Source organism: Microtus ochrogaster (genome assembly GCF_000317375.1).
Source record: "Microtus ochrogaster isolate Prairie Vole_2 chromosome 14 unlocalized genomic scaffold, MicOch1.0 chr14_random_1, whole genome shotgun sequence".
Taxonomy (NCBI): Eukaryota; Metazoa; Chordata; class Mammalia; order Rodentia; family Cricetidae; genus Microtus; species Microtus ochrogaster.
The window spans coordinates 14217411-14225229 of record NW_004949096.1 but is presented as its reverse complement, the minus strand read 5'-3'; positions in this window follow the sequence as shown (position 1 = coordinate 14225229).

Below are 7819 nucleotides of genomic sequence, written 5' to 3'. Positions count from 1 at the left end.
AGATTAATAGAAATGGGTTAGATTAATATGTAAGAGCTAGCCAATAAGAGGCTGGAACTATTGGGGCCAGGCAGTGTTTAAAAGAATACAGTTTCCGTGTAATTAATTCGGGGCATAAGCTAAGCTAGCCATGTGGGCAGCCGGGTGCCGGGGACGCAGCCCCGCTGCTCTTATTTCAACAAGAAGCCTAAACTAATGGGCCAAGCAATGTTGTAATTAAAACACTTTCTGTGTGATATTTTGGTCTGGACAGCCAGGAATGAACCATCAGTCTCTGCCTACATCCCACCTATACTTCCTGCCTAGCTACCAACCAACCAGTGTTTTATTAAACTAATAGGAGTGAAAAATCTTTACAGTGTTTAAGAGCATTATCTATCTATCTATCTATCTATCTATCTATCTATCTATCTATCTATCTATCTACCTATCTATCATCCATCTCTCTATCATATATATATATGGTACTGTATATATATATACATATATATGATGTAATCATTTACCTATAATGAAAACATGGTACTAATATGTTATGATATTTTTAAGATGGCACATTCATCCACCCTGTTCCACACACAAACCCCTCTCCACACATGCACAGTCAGAGGCTGACCACACTAAATCAGCATTGTCACTGTGTACAAACCCAGATAGCGTATATAAGGAGTAAATAGGGACTAACAAGGTGCATAACTCAGAGAGTGTGATGGGGGCTGGAGATAAAATAGAGCCCTTGTGAAAACATTTTAATCTTCAAATTACAAAGTATCATATTAGGAAAAGACACACTCTTGAATATATCTTCTGATTGCATTGTTGAGGCTGTTTTCTTAAACAGCACACTTGCTTCTAGTTCAATAATTAGGGTGATAAAAGATTAAAAGGCAATGAATCATATTTTGAAGTCACATAAAAGGGAGCATCAAAGCTCGTCACAATGTTCATATAATTTCCTTTTTTGATTTCACAGTGGGTCACCATAACAAGTGTCACAATAACTTCCCATTGACATGTATCTTACAAATGATGAGGAAATGTATTTATTATATCAAATATCAAAAAGTGTAGCAATTCTGAATTGTTTTCTCTCTTTCACATGATTGTTAAGAATAATACTTTTCTTTGGATCCTCAACTTTGACTTTATCTTTACACCCCTATTAAAGCCCAGCAGTTCAAAGCTATTAGACAGACTCTCTGCCATATAGCCTTTGAATTGTGGAGAATGAATAAATGTATTATCTCTAAGGCTCTGATTTGTCCATTGAAAAATGGTTATTTCAATTTGTAATATCTTGTAATGTCATCCTAGTGATTAAATAATAAAATGCCATGAAAATTCAATGAAAGTATGCATGCATGTAATATCCTTGGCCTTTTGTTAGGCAGGCACAGAACATGCATTTTTTTTTATTTATCATTCTGGCTGTTTTTATCTTTCCTTAAAGCTCTTCTAATAATTGAATTATTTACTTGGTCAGGTTTGGTGTTTGCAGCTATCTGACAATTTAATTGGTAACTAAGATGTTTTGTACATATTAGAGAAAAATTAGTGACGCAGATTTCATTAATTAGAAAGGCAGTGTGCATTTCCCAGTGCTGAGAGATTGCCCCTCATGTACACTTAAGTGTGAGCAAGTATATAGGACAGAGCAAGCAGAAGTCTCTAGTCCAAAGAGAGAAGCAGAGTGTCACCCTGACTCAGCTCAAGCCTGCAGTTTTCACTTTGTGGCCCTGGAAATGAAGTGACACATTCACCTGATTGTCGGTGGAGCACTTGCCTGATGCAATTCTGTATTACAATTATTATTTTAAAATCTCCCATGATTGAAGTTTTACCTGGGGAAACAAAAGAGATATTTTAATGTAGAGGCTTCTCTGGTTGCATCTTTGCTCTTTTGCTTTTCTATTATATAGTGAACTGAGTTATTTAATCTTTGTGAGACCCAGTTTCTTCATCTAACAAAATATCTCTAGCTTAGAATTGTTATTATAGCCAAATGGTGTAATTTGCCTATAACACATTGGCATGTTTATATTGAAATTATCCAAACATCATTGTTTTGATTTCTGATATGATCAATTGTCTGTATCCTTCTAATGAGAAGGTTAGGGACCATGACAGATAGGGAACTTTCCTCATGTTTTCCTGGCAGAATGCTCTGATCTTTTTTTATAATAGAAACTGCAGACAGGCTGAGTCATCCAAACAACTGTATAAAAAAAATCTCTTGAAAACATTTATCCATGGTCCAAGCAGAGTACTGGGATGGCCTATAGAAAACAGATACATAGGTTGATGAAGTCTAATATAACAGGCATGGTACTGCACTGTTAAGTGATTAATACCCAACACATTTATATGCTTTTAACTCATGTAAAATTTGCTTCCCTGCTCATAAGCAGTTCTAGCCATGATTATAATCCACACTACATGGTACAATAGAAAAGCTTTGGATTCAAGACTTAAACAGAACAGGGTACCAATTCTAATTATGCTTGTTATTAATTTTCTGATCCTATGAGAATTTATCTACATTTCTGAATTTCTCTTGACTGTAAAGATTAAGTTTGTCTGAAAAAATGAACTGATAAGCATAGGGATTAACATCATGTCTGTCTTTAAGAGAGGCAGAGTATGTACTAGCTTCTCACTGACAAATTCCTGTCATAGATGGTCAGTGATTTTCTTTGCCTTGATTCAAGAAGTGTGGTGGCCACTGAACCTGAATTTAAATAATGCTAAGAAGGTTCAGCTACTGTTACATATTACTGCTGGGCTAGACTTTGATGATATCATCTTTGTCTGTTTAAATCTGAATCATGACCCTTACCAAGAAAACAAAATATTTGAAACAGGATATTACTTAAACAGCATATGGATAGTCTTGGTTCTAGTTCAGCTGTAGCTTCACACAGGGTTCTCTTGTAAGACAAATACATACCTTGTATTTTCTCAGTAAGGTGGATTTTTAATTTAAAAAGGATGACTTTGAAAAGCATATCTGGATTTATCTCTATGTCTGCTTTTGAAATCAGAGTGACTCTTTAGGTTGGGAGTGTTCTCTGATCTTCATTTTTACTGTTCATCTAACCATGATACTACAACCTAGTAATTACAGACATGAGGGTGAAAGAGTCTAAAATTTTTCAAATTTTCACTGTATTTGACAATGATAACACACACACATACAATGTTGCATAAACCTTTCATAATTGCTGACCAGCCTGCTTAATGAGTATTAGGAATCCAGGACATATAAAAGAATATTTACTATCTTGTAATTGTGGAGTTTTACTTCTTCCTTCAGTAGCAGTACTTCTTTCTTCAATGTATTTTTTACATGCTAGCAAAACATCCGCATTTGAATTAACAATCACTTAAAACCAAGTATGGATTAATAGAGATGATGTTCTCTGTTACTTAGGAATTTTAAGCTTTATAGTGAAGACCAAAGATGTTTCACCAAGGAATACATAATGTCTGTATACAGTATCTGAACTGTTTTCTGTAGTTAAATACACACATGCATGTATGTGTTGGGGTAAGGGATGAGAGGGGTATTGTGGGAGTAAAATGGAAGACACCTTGATCAGGTCCCAGCAAACATACATGACCTGAATGGTTGCATTCTTGCACTCGGAAAGGTTAGTAAGAGATAAGCACTATATGAAGTGATGGGAAAGTCAAAGAATTCATCAGGCAGTGAATTCCTCAGGTACCGTATTTCTATCTACATTGATCCCTTACAACACTGTATTAGTAGCTGGCACACTGCATAAACTCAGGCAATGATTGAGGAAGAGATTTCAAAAAGTAAATGCTACATATACTTATCAGAGTAAGCCAAGAAAAGAAAGAGGATAAAGAAACCTCGTAGAAATGATTTGAGATTTAATTTTTGATCCTCTTTCCAGCAAAGACATTTCTGTGTTCTACCTGTGCCATGTGCACTTGACCTTTTTTTGCTATCAATTACAGCATACCGCCATCTCACCATAATATATGTTTTGTGTATATGTTGTGTATATGTGTATATGTTTTCTTTGGTGTTTACATTGTTAAAGTATACGTAACTGATAAGATGCCCTCACACAAGTGAACAATACTTCAGTATTGGATCACTTCCAATTCTTCTTACATCAGCTTGTTATAAAACTGCCAAAATGGATCTTCAATTTCCTGGGCTGGGGGAGTGGTATTCTCCGAATAAATTCAGTCTATCACTAAAAAAGCTTAATTGCTCTTTATGGGCAGGTGAGATGGCTTAGTGTGTAAGGGATATATCACATAATTCAAGCAACCGGAGTTTGATCTCCAACATATGAGATCAAAGGGGACTGTCTCCAGAGAATTAGTTTAAAAACCTGTATCTATTGCATGAATACTTATATTTCCTTTTATATCTCTCTCTTTCACAGTAAAACACCTTACTCAGTAATTTCCAGCTTATTTTTTTCATTTTCACATGTGTGTGTATACATATGTGTTCGTACGTGTAGGTACACATGTAATAAGTATGTGTTTGTTTATGTGGAGGCCTGAGGTTGGGTATCTTCATTAATAGCTCTCCACTTTCTTACTTGACATAGGATTTCTCATAGGACCTGAATTTCTTGGATTAAGTTGAACTGTTTCCATGTCCCCAGATTATATATGTTCATATTGCTGTAACTTGCTCTTCAAGTGGGAGTCTGGCATCTGAATTCAGTACCTTATAAATGCCTGGAACACACATGTACTAAAAGGGTATCTCCCTTGCCCAATTTTCTCCATTCTCAGATACTTTCAAAGATGGAAACAGAGTTGGTACTAAATGAATAAAAACTATAATACATTACTATGAAGCGTCATCGTCTTTCTCATCCTGTACCCATTGCTACTTCAAAAGAATTGATTTCCTTTTGCCTTAAGTGATGGATTCTGTCTTTTGCTTGTTCCTGTCTCACACTATGATTTAAGAATCTATCAAAGTCAGGGCATATAATGAAGACATACAGCCTCCCTCCAGGGTAGACTTTCCATCAGTAGAAGATAAACAGCTACATTTCTAAGTGTCTTCTCTATTTTTATCAACTATTTGAATAATTTTGCTACTTTTGTTTATTAATGAATTTTGTTTAATTTTCCTTTTTGAGAAACCTTGCAGAGATGAAAAAGGTTGACTTAGCAAGCTGGAGAAATTTAATACTTATTATTTATATACATAGCCCCTTTAATTCATGTTCTTTGATTGTCTTCCATGCTATCCAGAGAAGAAGATTTCTAGATAAAGTTCAAAATTGAAATCAGCTGGAAATATTCATTTTTTATTTATGTATTTTGACAACATGTTGATTTAGATGCTGTATTTTTGAAATGAACATTCATGGGTCTTATCAAAACTTCCCAAAGCAATGATGATTTATTTTATATGTTATCTTATTAAATTTGGAACCCTAAAATTTACTTTATTTTTATAATTAGTAATTTATTATTTAAAATCATCTGAAAAAATCACAAAGAGTTCCAATCACATAATTGATTTTTATTTATTATCAATGTTTTTAGAAATTGCAAAGGAAATTTAGTTAGGATCATAATTATTACTGGAGATATTCAATATCACAGGCTAAATTTGTGGCATATATTATGCCCATTCTAAACAATGAAATAACTTTCTATCCTTTTTTCTTTTCTTTTCTGTTATCAAAATGGATATTTATTAGTGACATTAAGAATATATTCTGAATATTTCAGACAATAACTCTCTTCCAGTTTTATATTTTATATTATGGCTATTGATTAACGTATTATGTTGATTACATATCTTTTGCTCTTAATTGGGTATTCTGAGACCCCTGAGAATCTGTGACCAAATCACACTTGACAAACACATAATCTTTATCTTAAAGGCAGATTCCAGGCAGGATGTAGACTGGGGCAATAACTGTTATCAATACTATCCGAAGTCATTTCTTTGTCATTGTAATGGTGTGGTTCCTCATTTAGTTTCAAATCCACCCCAAGAAGTACATACACACGCCTTCTGCAGCAAAATGTCCTGCAGTCTTGTTATGCCCATCCTGTGGGTTATCAGTAATGTTTACAAGTTGTCTATAACAATGCTAGAGAGACTCAGGCCATCTTCACTGATACAATAATTAGTCACACCTGAAAGGTGCTTGGTTTAGGTGACAACCTATTAGAAATAAGCCTGACCTTTATAGATCTCTACTCCATCTAGTGCAATTAATAGGCATGAGCTTTTTTTCTCCCTTGGGGAAATATAGGAGTCTTATAATAAGATCTCCAAAGTGGAAGGGATGCCACGACAGAGGAAGGTTGACATCAATCAACCAGGAGCCAAAGTGATGACAGGGTGGGTTCCTTTCAACTTTCAAGATGTCAGATATTGAAATTAATGATCATGCCCTGGTTGGTGTCACCAAAAGACATCTTCTGACACCTATGGCAATTTACCTCTCAACTGTGTGTCATTTATCATTTTGGGTCCTATCAGCACTTACGTATTTTGCTGCAGAATTATTGGGGTGTGTGTGCATATACACATGTGCACCTGTGGAAAAATGTGTTCATGTGTGTATGTGTGGTTCTTGCTCTTGAGAAAGATAAAAACAAAATCTATAGGGGCATTTATGATTACCTTTTCTCATACAAATCTGATTTGTTTCAAAGTAAAGTGATGATGATGAGAATAAAAGTACAACCAACAGTGAGTAGCAGTGATGCTCTGCTCAAATGAGTGGGAACAAGAACACGACAAAATTTAGCCCTGGGAAAATGTGCTAATTTCCATGTCATAGAAACACAATAATATGGCCTTGGCAGAAACACGCTCAGGAAGGATCAATGTTTAGGTCAACATCCTAAACTGAGCAATTTGTTCTTAATCTGTTGTTTTCATTGCTTGGCACAATAGCTTGTAGAGCTACCAAACATTAATCCTACTTTGTGGGAAAGCACTGTGACACTCTGATTGTCTTAACAAATCTCCTGAAATCCATAGATCATCCCTTGTCTTGTGTTCTGAGCCTGTAGGTTTAGTGCGTTTATAGAAAATACCATTTCTACACATACCTATATATACATCAGCATATGAACTCTGGGACTGCTTTTTTTTCTTTTTGTCACTTCCTTTACTCTTTTGGTTCACTTTTGATACGGACTCAGACATTTACAATCCTGAGGTATAGACCAAAGTTAGCTTATGAAACAGGATAGTATATAAATGTGTTTAATTGATTGCAGAATGGGTTGAAGGTGGACACTGAGATGGGTTAAACACTTCTCATTTATCTTGCAAGACTCAATTATCTAGCTTAAATAAAATTTCATATGTTCTTTCTACCCCTTCAGATGCCATGCTAGGTCTATCCTCCCACAAATACTGATGTCACTCTTGGGCGATAGCTTCAAAATGTATTCCTATCAATGATGAATTGAACATGTATTTATTTTGTGATCTCAAGTAAGTTTTTTTATGTTATTTCACCTAATCATTCATTCTTCATATTCATAAGTGGCATGATAATGCCACTATTGATAATACCACAGTACTGTTGCATAGCTATAATAAGTAATGACCAAGAACATAGCTGAGTATCAACTTCATAAAATCTGACCAGTGAATTCTACAGATTCTGCACCCTGGGTTTCCTGTTGAGCAATATTTGCAATAATATTTTCCCTGTGTGTGGACTCATTGTTCTTGTCCTCCTCTTCTAGTATCTAAATCTTACCAGCTTCTCCAACCAGAGATTCTTTATGTATAAGAATATGAATTGTCTCTTTTTCTTTCTTTCTTCTTCTTCTT